This window comes from Crassostrea angulata, chromosome 2 (genome assembly GCF_025612915.1).
Source record: "Crassostrea angulata isolate pt1a10 chromosome 2, ASM2561291v2, whole genome shotgun sequence".
In the NCBI taxonomy this organism is placed as follows: Eukaryota; Metazoa; Mollusca; class Bivalvia; order Ostreida; family Ostreidae; genus Magallana; species Magallana angulata.
This window is the reverse complement of record NC_069112.1, coordinates 30,827,807-30,843,645: the sequence shown is the minus strand read 5'-3', so window position 1 is coordinate 30,843,645 and position 15,839 is coordinate 30,827,807. Positions and strand designations below refer to the sequence as shown.

General features: G+C 34.3%; 1 pseudogene; it reads right to left on the bottom strand.

Moving 5' to 3' along the window:
* Window positions 1–7,256: 7,256 nt before the first annotated feature.
* LOC128170903 (uncharacterized) lies at window positions 7,257–10,539 on the bottom strand (annotated as a pseudogene).
* Window positions 10,540–15,839: the final 5,300 nt, after the last annotated feature.

Genomic DNA, 15,839 nt, shown 5'->3' with positions numbered 1-15,839 from the left:
ACTTTTTTAAATGTTCTTTTTTATTTTGTTTACAAATTTAACATTTACATATTGATATGCAAAGCTGTTTTTTAATTATTACTTTAAAAATATGAAACTTTACTACAATATGTGCCATTTCTTAATTCTAGTTCTTTTCTCAGTGCTTATACATGTATGTATTTAATAGAAGGCTTTTAGCAAAAAAAAGCATTAAATTGTTCTTGTCATTTAATGGTTCTTTGTGTAAATATATGTTGGAGCAGCTGAGGACGATTCTAACTCGTTTGCGATATCAAATCAAAACTGTTGAGCCAAATGTGGAATTCATAAAGGTTTGATGCAGAATAAAGGTAACCAAAATCGAGCTCCAACACAATTAATCATGTCGAAGTTTAAAATCGCTGATTGGGAAGACGGAACATCTGACTACTATAAAGAAGATGATGTCGTTGTCACGGAGGGAACTGCAGTTCTCAAACAGTTACGAAAATGTTTGAGGGGAAAATTGCATCATTCCACAATAAGTATCGGAAGAAGATTCCAACAATTCTTCTCCCCTGAGAAGAGGACTACAATCTACTGGAGACCAAAAACTAGCAAGCCAGCTTTTTCTTACGTCATCAAGATCATCGTCTCTTTTTTCGGCACAGCCAAAAACAGCTACATTCTCACAATGGACAACACAGTCGCCGTCTTTGGTACCACAATCCTGTACAATGGTGAAGGTCATTGACCAAAAAGGACGACGGACATAGTTTGAATTCGTGGTTTCGGCGGGATGACCAGGAAAAGTAAAATTTGATTGAACGATGGAAAAAGGTCAACAGATGCGTGACTCTTTAATTGTAATTAACCTTTAGCAATTGACGTCGTTATGAACTGTGACCCGAAAGGATGTATTAACAATTGCTTATTCTTTATGCTGATTTTGTACTTATGATTCAAGAAAAGCAGCTTAATTTTAGACCACTATACGATAACCGTGCTTAATAAAATATCATAAAACTCCAACTGACTTTCAAAAAGATTTCAAAATGTCTGAAGAACTAAAGTGAAGGATCATATAGACTTTTTGGTGACGTGACCAGGATAATTCGAAGTACAAAATAAAGAAAAGCTGAACTGTTAAGGTAAAACCTTGTCTTAGTATCTCGGTTTACTATCTCAAAGTAAATAACTCGGATCAACAACTTATATGGCAAATGGAGATGGGTATGATGGTACAGAATTTAAATATCAAATGGCACAGGTTGTTTGAAACTCGTGAACCTCTGCACCGAGTCCCTCATCAGGATGATGATATAAGTTTTTTAAGGGGAATTTAAAGCTATAACAGCTGCACTCTCATTCTCCCTTTCTTCGGTGATAACTCCTTTCGAAGATGCTTGAAAATTTAAACAATGGATAAAAGACGTTGAAAGGTATGGTGTATTGTTCAGGAAACAATGAAATCTCCATGCTCGCACATAATACGAGGAAAGGTTCAGTAGGAGTCTATTTAATTTACTTTACCGAAGACGCATAAATTAAAGATAGATTAAAAGCTCCTTTAGTTCAGCAACAACTAGTAGATATCTTTTGTGATGGTTTGACCTTTGACCATCTCAGAGTGAAAATCCTTAGAGAAAGACACTAGACAGAAAGAACCTATAGAGATTTGTCCATGCAAGAAAGAAAGGGCGTTTCAAGTGTAAGGAAATGGGTCATACGGCCAGATTATGTCCACAAAATTAACCCCAGGTTAGGCCCCATCCCCCAATTAAATAAACGACTCAATAGAAACAACGCTGTACATTATGTTGAGCAAAGTCCCCGGAGCAAAGGAGATGGTGGAGCTTTTTGGAACATCTTTTCCTAGGGAGTGGCCCTCAGATGGACAAGCGTGCTCCATCCCTAGCTGTCCATCTGGGGAGCACGTATTTCACAAGTACCATAGAGAATTTGTGCCTGTGTATTGCTGTCCAAAGGAAGGATGCTCCTTCAGAGCTTTTTAAATTACGCCCATTCGTAAACATTGAGAAAAGAAACACCTAGGAGTTCAGGGATGTATTTTGCGCCGAAACATCAAAAACCCGAGATATTGTGATCCTGGACAGATAGTAATGCCCTTGCCTACTGTACATAGGGACGCCAGGTACAGGGCAGCAGAAGCCAGACGTCGAGCATCAGCCTCCACTACACCACTTTTCAACCTGCCTAAATGTTATAAAGCTAGGGACATGAAGCCTCATCACTTTTGACATTATTTATTATGTAATTAAACAAAACTTGTGATTTTGTTTTTTTTAAGGGTGGAGGAATGTAACAAATTTGTTTATTTTCATTATACAGTTTGCATTTTTCTTAAAGTTTTTACAGTTTAAACAGTTTATTGTCATTCTTAAGGTTCAAATACTTATTGTTGATCATTTAATTCTTTCTTCTCTCATATTTTGAACAAGTTAAAAATTATCATATTTATAGTTACACCTCTACAGGAAATAGTTTCCATGTTGTCACTTTTGCCTAAGTTATAAAGTTACCTGTTCTCCGATTCGCGAAGTTAGTCTAGTTTCTGTGGTTTTCATTGGTTAAAATTAGTGAATAGAATACAGGTATATATAAGAGAATGTTCGGTCAGTTTTCTTTACTTGGGTTGGGGATTGATTACCTTATGGTAAATCTCCCTTTCTATTCTTGGCACTTAAACCTCTTGGTTTTACAGCTATGAATAGATCTTGACTGTATATTGTAATATTGCTATGAAATTATATGTGCATGTTCTTATATTTCAAGAATCCTGGTTATTTCTTGTCACTATGAACTGTGTAATCCTCTTTAAGATTAAATATGACTCTGATTATTTGAGATGTATAGATATTATATGACAGTTTATGTTACTGCTTGAATCATGTGTATTATCCTGATCATCTACATGTATCCTGGTCAACTTTACTAAGTTTTACATTCTTGTCATCTTGATTAATTGTTTGGTACTTCATTCTTTTGTTTGATGTCCACAGCCAGAAGAGGAAATATATCACTTGATACTACCTCTCACAGAGATGTTCCGACTGGTACGTCACTGGAAAGTTCATCCAAATGAAGAGGATATCAATGATACCTTCCTACTTTGGGCACCAGGCAGATATTTCTTTTGTTTGGGGGACGTATGTAAACAGATGACTATACGGTGACCTTGATAAGTACTATTGAATGAACACGCAAATAAGTATATACAAGCTGCGCAATTATTAATCTGTCAATCATTCCGTTGGAAAGTCCTTGGGATATTATAATTTGAATTTAATTGCGATCTACACTCATGACCTTCACAGTGGTCATGAGTAACCGAAACTGTCTGTCCCAGCCGTAAGAGAATATATATTTTTGTCAATTGTTAGCAATTCAGAATGCCATACCACTATACGTCAGATTAGCTTTGATACGAGATTAGAATAGATTTAATGATATACCACTATACGATTTAATAAAAGTGTGAACGTTAAATAGCAAAGCAGACGAGGAGACTTTTGCGGTAAACGTCTTACAATCTTCCAAACTGTTACTTTGCAACTAAGGTGACCTCAGCTGTCCTTGTTCCAACGCCGTATTCTTCATTAAAATTCTTCTTCCACTGTAAGATCATTCACGATTTTGCTGTACGTCATCCTCTACGGAAGTGATAATGCCTTTAGCTAGCATCACCAGTGAGGAATGTTCCCCTCTGCAGGACCTCCCTGCTAACCCCGTGTTTAATAACGTTTGGACTGTTGTCTTTATTTTCTTACTACTGACTGTGATGCAAGGGACAATTGTTTTTAATTCAAATATCTTTTGATATAACTTTGTTACTGTTTCTGAATTCAGACATTTGTTAACCTTAAGAATAATAATAACTTTATTATTTGCTTCGTAATCTTATTTAAATTAATTGAAATCGTACTCGGTTTCCGTTTACATAACTCCCTTCTACAACACAAAGTCAATTCAACACGATCGGTTCCTTTTAGAGTTCCTAGTGAAATAGATATACAAAAGTTTGTATTTAACACCCACCATATACCTTATCTCATCTTTAGCCGTAAAACTTGGTTTGATTATCTGGTGAGTGTTAAATCTCCTGCAAGGGCATGGAGGCTGCCATGCTCTCTGTGACGTCAGCATACCACTTCGATAACTTGACCCACACATTTTATGATAAAATTCTGGAAGAATGGCGCAAGAAAATGTATTTGGGATAAAACCATATGCATTTGAACCTGAATATCAGGAAGAAGAACTTGAAAATCTTGCTACTGGTAATAATCCATCAAGTCCAATTATTCCAACACTAGACGAATGGTGTTCCTGTGGACATTGCGAGGTCATGCCCACTTGGAGGAATGCGTGTGTTGTAAACAGTGTGATTATACAATTGGGAATATGGGAGATCTAGGTTGCATAACTGACCATGACCAGTTCGATCTGCTAATTCTAAATCCAGATGTTCTGTCGATTGCTTTTATTCAATTCACGATGTTGAAAAAACAACAAGGTCGTGCACCAGAACACTTATCCAACAAGTAAGAGTAATTGATTTATCTATAATTATAAATAATTTACAAAACAGTTTATCAAACATTTAGATTTATTAAAATTCTTTCTCTATCTACAACATGTCAGTAAAAATAATCTGAACAAATATAAAAATATCAATCAGAAGAAAAAAATATGCATGCGTTAAAAATATACACTCTGTAAAGGAGCACATACTCTCTGGTCCAAATAAAAAGTACATAAAATTGCAACTCATTATGACAGACATGTTTTACAATTTGATTAGCACTAATGTACAATTTAATATTTCAGACAATCCAGACTGGTAGCATACCGTCAATTTGTTTGTTGGATGTTCAGAGATGTTAAGTTAGGAAAAGGAAAAAGAGTGACAATTCCAAGTTGTGTCGTGAAAAAAATTAAAGAACATTTTCCAGAACAAAATGGACAGTATATTGGTTTTAAGACAGCTTTTGAAAGCATGCAAGACCTTTGTAATTCTTAAATTTATTTAAAAGATGGAACAAACATGTATCATAATTATACTTTGAAGGCAAAAGAAAAAAAAAATAATCACCAATGTATTACAATAATAAATACAACATGCACATACAGTGCATTAATTATATTGCATCAATTACGTGTTCAGCTCTATAATTCAGTGCCTGGCCCCTATGATGCATGGTAATAAACTACCTTAAACCTTGACACAAGTTTAGATACAAAGTCAGCTCTATTTTGAGGTTGTACCGGGGCGATATTCCCTTTTGACCTTGCCGATACTTGCATAACAGGAATTGCCATTGTTTGCTTTTGCATAATACATAACTTCATTAAAACAGGTACCAATTTATATAATTTGGGATTATACACAGGTTTTGCAACCCAGTTTGACACTACTTTAGAATATGCTGTTTTGGAGACACCAATTCCATGTGCATCTACCTTCTGACCTCTGTTTTGAGACATATTATGATCAATGACTGCAATTGCTGTTCTACAGTTAATTTGTCAGCCTGACAATTAGCTGACCACCATCATAAATGATTGCATATCGCTCTAATCCAAGAAGACAGTTCTTCACATCCACTTGTTTTTGATTTTTGCAACAGCTTTTTTCTTATTGATTTTGCAAGATGCCAAACATCAAACTGGTGATCAATTTTGAGAAATTCTTTTGTTACGAGATCTCTAATCTGAACATGTCTATCAGTTGCTAATAATTCTATTTTAAAGCCCTTTTCAATCAAATTTGTCATGCATCTTCTAAATCCCTCAACTTCCATTTTGCTTGAACTTCCTGTTTCAGTAACTTTGATATTAACAAAAGCCACAATTTCTTGTGTTTCCATATCTAATAAGGAGTATGTACAATATTTTGCACTGAAGCCAGGAGAGTCACATCTACCATCACCAGCCAACCTAGACACCGGTTGGAATCTTTAATTTGAAATGTTTTGCTTACAAATTGAAGATTCATAAATTTTGCAAACTAAGAGATATGTGCATATGTTTGACCTGCAAAAAGGGTTGCTGCACATACAAGCAAGTTGGCTACAGGCATTTTCCCTAACAGTGGCTGATATAACCATGTTTTGACTAAGTGACCGCGAGTGCAAAATACCGACACTTTCAACATTGAACCACAGTATTCTTTGATGGTATCTGAAGGGTCTACATGACATTTACAAAAATATACATGTAAACAAATTGCACCACATGAATTTACGAAACTGGTGATGGTGTTTAAAAGACTATCCGAGGCAAGTGAACATACGATATCAGTAGTAAATTGCATGAAGAATTTAATGGTACTAATTGTTTTCACAGAATTTGCGCATAAATAAGGTAAATCAGTCGACAAGTGAAAAACTGTCAATGTGACAGCAAACCGGATTTTCTTTTATGTGAACTGTATCCACAATCCATGTCAACCCGTATCCAGTGAAATGGATTAGATGAAAGGGTACCCTATATGCAATATTTTGCCAAAAAATTATCGGAAATCTTAATCCTAGCAATATGCACACCTCTGATATATGTACAATTGATCTGCAAAAGAACATTTTCCTATTTTGAAAACTGTAGGAGGAGTTATCCGTACAATAGGGGTACCCTATATGCAATATTTTGCCAAAAAATGACGAAGTTCAAAAGCTGGTATTTTTTTTCATAAATTATCGGAAATCTAAATCCTAGCAATATGCACACCTCTGATATATGTACAATTGATCTGCAAAAGAACATTTTCCTATCTTGAAAACTGTAGGAGGAGTTATCCGTACAATGAGGGTACCCTATATGCAATATTTTGCCAAACAATTATCGGAAATCTTAATCCTAGCAATATGCACACCTCTGATATATGTACAATTGATCTGCAAAAGAACATTTTCCTATCTTGAAAATTGTAGGAGGAGTTATCCGTACAATGAGGGTACCCTATATGCAATATTTTGCCAAAAATGACTAAGTTCAAAAGCTAGTATTTTTTTCATAAACAATCAGAAATCAAAATCCTAGCTATATGCACACCTCTGATATATGTACAATTGATCTGCAAAAGAACAACTTCCGATCTTGAAAACTGTAGGAGGAGTTATCCGTACAATGAGGGTACCCTTTTGGCAGCCGCCCGCCCGCCATTTTCACCATTTTTACCATTTTTATAACCGGATTTTCCGTTGGAAAACCCGGTTAAAAACTAGCGCACGTTTTTCTGCGCAATAAATATACAATTTATTCAATGGGTGGCCCTGTAGCTCTCCGAAAGTTGGAATAGTCTGAAGGCAAGGGCTTTCTTCCTTCTAAAATATTAAATACGCCATTTTGCATCGTTGAAGGAGGCTTTGTAATCATATATAAACCCATAAAAAGTTGTAATGAACTTTATTTACTTCAATTGAATGCTAAATTACTAAAGACAGTATGTTTACTTGGTTAGTGAATTCAAACAGGTTTGATCCAGGCATGTTTTCTTGATCATTGTTTGACGTAGCAGATGATGTGTGAGGCTTGCTAATTCCTCTTTTAAGAGCAAGTAAATTTTTCTTTAAACTGAAATAATGTAAGGTCAATTGATTAATCAAAGAATCAGGTTTTACAACAAAAAATTACATGGTATGGGATTTTGATTTTCTTACCTTAGCCCTTTCTCTTTTCTGTTGTATTTTAAGGTAGTTACTTCTCGCAGTTTTCTTAGATTCCTTACCTTTTTTTCCCTTTACTTGTATTAATTTGAGTGGGCACAGCATCAGGTTATAATTTATTACATCGTGGAAACAAATTAAGAGATTCTGCCACATGATTTCTCTAAAAACAGTCTTGGGTGAAATGATCTTCACGGACAAGCTTTTTAGTATTGAAAACATAAGTTTCAAAACACAACTTTCTATTCTTTAAATTAGTAATCCATTGTTTGCATCTTCGTTTTGATGCAGCAACCTTGGCAGGGTTTGGTATCACAAAAAGAACTTTTTTGGCATTTTCCTAATATGTGCAATTAAAGACTTGACAAGCAGGCATATTTACACACACATAACTGTTAAACTCTCCTAGACCACATGTGTGAACCGATAAAAACTCTGAATTGGGTATTCTATCATCACAGGGCATTTGGAAGTTATCGGGATGTTGGGATAAAACCAGAAGATAAGCCACACAATATTAAACTCTAAACAGCGAAGAGCATCAAAATGGCAGTTCGAATTATTTTGTCAAACTGATATTTAATAAGTGATTATTGCTTAATTGGGATCATGTTAAGTGAAATATAGTTGTTGACATCATTTTTATGGTAAATATAATTATTTCAACTCTTTTTTTTTTGCCCGACCTTTCCCTTTAATTGATAAAAAAAGACATTTTTTTCCGGATTCACACCTATTTGTCTTAGACAAGATAAAGAAATGCCACCGACTTGCAAACGCAGAGACAGCAACAAAAAGAACAGTCATTTCAGAGTTGAAAAGACAAAATACATACGCAGATGCTTTATTAGAAAGATCCTAGTGAACAGTGTTAAAGTCCGTGCGGTTATTGACCGTAAAGTGACATAGCTTGGATCATAGTGTCACCCAAATGACAGGAAGATTAACATTCTGGAATGATGAATGGTCTTCTTTGCACGACAATCAACGGACGCAAAGAAATTAAGACGTTTAATTGTAATTAACCTTTAGACTATGAACTTTTATCATAGGTCACGTATGGAATGTGGCCAGTGAATATATAATGACAATTGCTTATTTTGAATAGAAAGCATGTGCTTATTATTAATTTAAGAAAGACTTTAATGCTTTTATACCACTATACGATTATAAAATACGAACTGTTTTTTTTATTTCAAAAGTCTGAAGAACAACAAAAGGATTACATAGACTTTTATGGTGACCGTGACCAGGACGAACCGAAGTTCAAACACTAAGGAAAGGGCATTTAGAACTGTTAAGGTAAGAACTCAATGTCTCTGTTAGTTATTTCGACGATAAAAACATAGTCTGACCACCTTAGTAGCAAGGAGGAAACCCCTATCCATAATCGAGAGTTAAGGGACCTGGTTGGAGGACCATGGCCTCGGCCTCGGCATCTACCATATGACGATGCGAGAGAGCGTGAAAAGATTCAACGCGGTGGCCTGGGTTGCGGAAGGTATTTCGTGGAGGTCCGGACGGATACAAGACGCAGCTGACTTGACGACCCTCCTCTGTGGAGAATTTTTTTTCTTTCTGCAGATCTTGAAAAAGACCACATGTATTAGACTTGAGGATACCGAAGAAGAGATATTACATAAAGACACCTCAATAAATGATCCTGATCGAACTTTAAAACTTAATAAATTCTGGATTCCTTTTGGATACCCCTTCATGAGATTATTAACTGGCACTGCGACCAGTTACACTGAGATCCAGAGGCTACAAATCTTTCCCGTAACAGATTTGTGGTTTCCTAAGCCAAACTATTTTTAATATAAAACTCGATCACGAGTGCACATGTAGGATCAGGACGCATTAAGGTTTTTGTAACAAATTATTTGTGTATTTGTATATGATTCAAACTTACTTTTATTGGATGTTTATGACCTATGATTAATAAACTTTAATTTTGCTTAATCTCTTTAAAATAAGTTAAGATTTGTTTTTTATTGTGATCGTGTAAATATTAGAGGTTAGGTTCCTTTTTTAGGATGTGTAATGTGAACAAAAGGTAATGCTGTTAATTAATATAAACACATGTAAACATATACATGCACACAATTTATACACAGTAATTCTTTACGGTTTTAATAAACCTGTACACGTTATCATAATGTTAGTTTATTTTCTTCGACACTAAGAAAAGTTCAAAGTTATATCAATTGATATAAAAAAATACCCTGTGCGAGGTGTTGGTGTACAAAATCACCAGACCCACAGTGAAACAATATCAAAATATGTCGGGTTTTATAATAATAGAAATGATCTGATTCGATAATAATAACCAATGGGAACAACGGCCAATGGTAAATTAAAGACAGTGTTACATGCTGAGGGGAGTATCAATCCTCTTGTTGTTTTTTGTGTAACCCAGTAAACTAACACTAACACTTTCGAGAGAGATCCTAAAAAGTTAAAACAATGTATGACAAGTAGAAAAATGTGGTATTGTATCTAGGAAACAGAATCACGAAATCCACAGGATTACGAGGAAGATATAGTATATAAAAATCACGGAAAACCCATGTTTTCTTTGTGTAGTGTTACGGTCACACTGGTGCCTTACGACCCGAACTAGATGTTCTAGCCAGCGAACAGGTTCAGTCGTCAGAAAACACTTTTCAAAGTTACTCTCCAGTAAATACTTGTTTATGTTTTAAACACATGTGTGCAAACATAACAGAAGCGTATATATCTGCTGTAAAGGGTATATCAGTTAGGATGAATATTAATCAAAATTAAACCCATTACCGTTGAAGATTGATGGTCATTTTATGTAATTACATTGCTGAAAAAAATATTTGCAACAAATATATTAAGCTATTTTGAAAGCAGTATTTCTATTTGCTTTGCATCAGATTTGGATTTGAAATCTTCAATTAAAATACATTTATCTGTTTATTTTCATGAATCAAAGTTAGCCTACTTGTTTAGATGCTAGTCTATTTCGCTTTCAATAACAGTGCTTGCACTTCCCTTTCCATTTTACACTCCCCTATCGATGAAAACAGGTTTTACTGTATATTGCACATAGCCATTAGTATTGATTACAATATGTCTCTGATTACATCACAATTTCAGTTGCGAGAACAAATGCGAAGTTTTAAATTGTCAACTATTAAACCATTAACGGTAAACGATAATAAACATATTCGCACTGTATGGGAGTTTATCTACAGAAATGTTAATGAACAAAGAAATAACGGTGTTATAACGAGCAGCTAAATACTCTTAATGACGATAGTCATGTATTTGACCTTGTACACGGGGCAATCATAAAACAATGACATTTACTATGCTACGAATTTTTGAGGCACTTGAAGGGTAATCGGATTAAGTTCACAAAATTAAGACGGTATTACACTTTTTATTTAACAATGTTGATTGGTTCCATTCTGATATTAACGTTTAGGAATGTACGAACTTGTACCATTGTTAAATTAATGAAATTTCTTAAACCAAAAATAAAAAGGGCGGGAAAATTTCAGCGGATCGGTTCGGTTTCATTTTTATGTTTTACAAGACATATCGAAGTAACTTGATCATCATTGTTTCTTAAATTCATTAATTTTCACTCAGCAGAAAGCATGCCATAATAAATTACATATAATATAAAACGAAAAACGTATAAAATAATGTAAAAGTAAACATGTTTACCCTCTGAAAACAACTATTAAAGTATTAATTTATCAAAGAACATATTTAGAAATGGTTTATCAAGTGTTTGAAACGACATCAGATGTTAACTTGTTCCTAAATTTAAAGTATCTTCCAATTATTTCTTGCGTTAATCGTTCCTTTCGACAAGAAAACAAGGAGAGATGATATCAATTTCAAAGTAGATGAAGAGCTGTCGATTTCAAGCAGTGACGAATAAATCATCAAACAAGTAAGGATTGTGGGGACGTGGTTTTTAGTACGAACTATCTTTTTATTAAATATACCAATATAAAGTAAGTCGTACACAAATTTGGTAAAATGGAAAGACAGAGTTCACTGCCGGATTTTGAGTCAGTTTTGCTGCCTTAATTTCCAGAAGCTTTTCAGTAAACTTTTTTGTAATTCACACCATTTATATGTACATCAAATAAAATTTTGAAAGTTTGAACACAATCACCACAAAATTGTAAAAAATAATCATATTCTTGTTTATATCATATGCATTCTATGCACCTAAAATGTACACCTAAATAGTAATAAAGACAAAGGTTGTGCATGTTATACAAAGGTGCATTATAAATAAATAGAAAAAGAGTTTATATGTTAAAAACACTGAGGTTATTGAGGTACATTATTAATAAGTAGTCAACAATCAAGATAAGTAAAATTTATGATTTATGAAGAAGCTATTACTAGAGATTCCACGAACTTGACTTATTAAAGGTTTAAAAAAGTAAACAACCCTGAAAGGTTGCGTGTGTTACTCATAGGACTAAAGAGTCTTTAATTTCAAACACTAAAGTTATTGACATAATTACATGTTATATGAAAAAGCAATCTAGCAAGCATTGCCAAACAATACATAAAAGCACATACTAGCTCATTTTTTTTTACATGTTTAATAGTTTGAGTAAAAACAGTTAACAGTTAACAGGGATTTTAAACAGCACTAGTATTAATTTCTTCATCTTCCTCAAAGCCAAATAAGCTACATCTTAATCTATAACGTTCTAATTCCTTTCATCTGCAAAGCCATAAAAGGGAGCATCTTCATTTCTTTTAATTTTAGACGAATAAACATTATGCATCCAGCAATCAATAGTCCAAACACAAGTATAGAAACTAAAAAATAGAATTTATCAATATTTTTAAAATGAATGTATAAACGGACATAATTAATTAAGATTTGTAATTATCTTTCTGAACTTCTCAGTCTAACACTTTTAGTTATTTATTGTCTTATTTCATATCTATTAATGTATAATCTTACATACATGTATCATTTACCAATAAAGAAGAGAAGTAAGATTAAGAAATTAGTTGATTCCATAAAAATCAATTTTCTTTTTTAATCTGAGGGGGTACCTTCGGCCAATATTTTTAACTTCTCTATTTTGAACTTTTGTTTGATTATTATTTTCATGTTTAAAATCAAAGTACTGAACAACTGACAGGAGTTGATTTTATCGATGTTTATTTATTTTAAAATCAATTATATGTTATTTGCATGACAAGTACGGGTAGTTTCTGATCTGTATTTGAATTACGCACATGTTTATAATATGAATTTTGGACTTTTTCGACCCAAGAATGTTTATAAAACCCCATATGAATCATGTTAAGTAATATTTAAAGATGAAATTAATTCAATCAAACTATGTATCAGTGAAAGAAATATCGGGTATAAACAACGGGGCATCACTCCTTACGATTGACTGGGCAAAAACAATTCTAAAAATAGTACAGGTGACTGAAGTAAAGAAAAAACTATAGAGATAGATAAAGCAATTTAATAATGAAAAAATTGAATAAAAAAGTAAGCCTGGAATTTTTAAAGTATTACAACTTCCCCTGCCTAAGAGTTTTGACTCCGCTCAAACGTAAAAAAAATAATTTTAAAACAAATATTTACAAACATATATATACATTACTAAACAAGCATAGTTATGTTAAACAGTCAATACATAGAAGATTAATTACAATGTTCACTCAATAACGCCCACGTCACAGTTTAATAATTTTCACAACCCGATTTTTCAACTGATATGGGACCTCGGTCAGGATCTCCATCGTGATCTCGGACAAATCAAGATTGCTAGTTCCCACGTTGTCGAAATAGGAAATAATTGTATTTCTCACGGTTTCTGTCATGCCGTCCGGATAGGCAGTCTCTGTCTTCACCATAGTTAGCGATATGATCGTAGTCGAGCTCGACGCATTCGATTCGGCAACTTCACTAGTGTCCATATCACTATCCTCGCGATCTGCACTTTCAGTTGACAAGTCCATGGCTGAAGAAATGTCACTGTACCGACTGTCCATCAATGTATTGTACACAGGTTTCTGCAACTCGGCTTATTCCTCTTGAGCCATACCAGCTTTTTCGCACTTTGCAAGTTCTGACTTCGCACTGTCCATTGTGATTTAATGCACACTACACAAATGTCTCCGTAAATTAAACAATCGTTACAATTTTCACAAAAGATGGATATTGTTCTCTGTAATGTTGATTCAAAGCACTAACTAAACATAGTTGTATTCCGCAAATATCACATACTGCCATCCGCTTAGAAAAACAATTTGTGTTACATAAATCTATATATAGTAAATGACAATACATAAACATATAAATGCTCATGTTTAGATCCAAAGTTATTCTAACATATTGATAAACACTTTTTGTGACCTTGGTTTTAAGCATTCCAATTCATATCTTCTCACTAAATGTTACTCGTAAATGGAATTGCTAGAAACTTTCTTTTATATGGAAGCAATACACATTTTGATTGTATTTGGTTCAGTTCTGAGAAACTGACTTGCATTTCTAAATCATGCACTGTCTGAATTCCAAGTAAATTTGAATGAATGCCTGATACACAATGAAAACAACAGCATCCTTTTGTATCAAGTTTTTCACAACTACAATCTGTCCATTCACACGAAAACAACTATTTTTAGCATGAAGTTTTATACTGTAATTGTCAGTTTCCAGTGCCCTGTAGTCATGAATTTCACAATTTAGGTTGAGGGCTTCATGGACATCATTATCATGCATTTAGTTTTTAACAAACATATATGATAGTGGAGAAGAAGAGTTTCTAAGATTTAACACATTTTTACTATTTGGCCATATTGGCCCCACCCTAGAGTCTGAAACCCCTGACCCAGGGGTCATGAATTTCACAATTTAGGTCGAGGGCTTCATGGACATCATAATCATTGATGTGTTATTCAACGTCCTCCTCGGCACGAAAATCCTTGTTGGGTGAATCTTTATTCCTCTTCGCAACAATGACATCAAGAATTTCTTTACAAATAAAGAAATTTGCGAGGTCTAAATTGTTTATCATAAACAATCCTGCCTATGCGAATGGTGTCGATGTACTTAAGGAAAAAGGGGGGGGGGGCTTGGTAAATGTGGCCAGAGATGTAGATGCCGGCGAACACGAGCATAACGTCGGTCCACCTCTCTATGGTAGTTAGTTTGCATGCTTTTGGTGCATTGGGAACAATGGACAGTGGCCGTCTTAAACTGCAAGTTGATGGTGGTCAACATTAGATGAATCTGAGCCTGGTTGCAACATGTTGGCTAATGTATTCCTCCTTACATATCTTTTGTTTAATTGGTTTCGATAGATGATTTCGCAAGAGAGGACCCTGCACTAACGTGTGGTTGTGGTGAAAATTGCATGTTCGATATAAGCAGGCGTTGTGTGGCTTGAGCATCAGGAATTAGCGTCGGAATGGGTACTGCAGTAGATAAACCTTCTATCTCTATGGTTCCACAGGGAAAAGACATGAATTGTCGAAGTGTTGACAAGTATCTTAGCGGGAATGTCGACGGGCCTGTGACATACATCTTAGTTGGAATGCTCCATATACCCATATCGTATTGAGCATAAATATTTGAAAACAAAATTGCGCATTTGGTGGTTACAAAAAGCTTGTTTTCCCTGTCTTCATTGATGTTTACAGTAGGTTTGGTTTCTTGACGTAGCAGAGATAAAAAGATGCTGGTAAGTAAATATTTTTGTTTAGGAACCCCATTTATGATACGTCTTTAGCATCATTGTATGTAAACTGCTTAAAAGAAATTATACACTTGTAGTTATAATTCAATACAACACATTCCATGTTTTAAACTCATTTTAAGCTTTCAATTACATTACTAGCTACATGTAATGGCACCTCTCAAGTTCTTGTATTTGAAACATGATAGACACAGCATATATAGTATACGTATATTTATCAATATTTGTTAACCAACATCCACAACAATTGTTGATACATCAAACGCATGGAGCTGGTCTTTGAATGCACTATCCCCGACAAGCAACTCAGGGGACCCAAATAAGTAATCAAATGCAACATCCTTAATGATGCGATCAGCTTCTGAGGTGCCATCTAATAAAATATCAATCAATATCACTATCAGAATAATCTCAGAATGACAGTGTAATACAGAAATCGGTTTTTTTTTTTCAT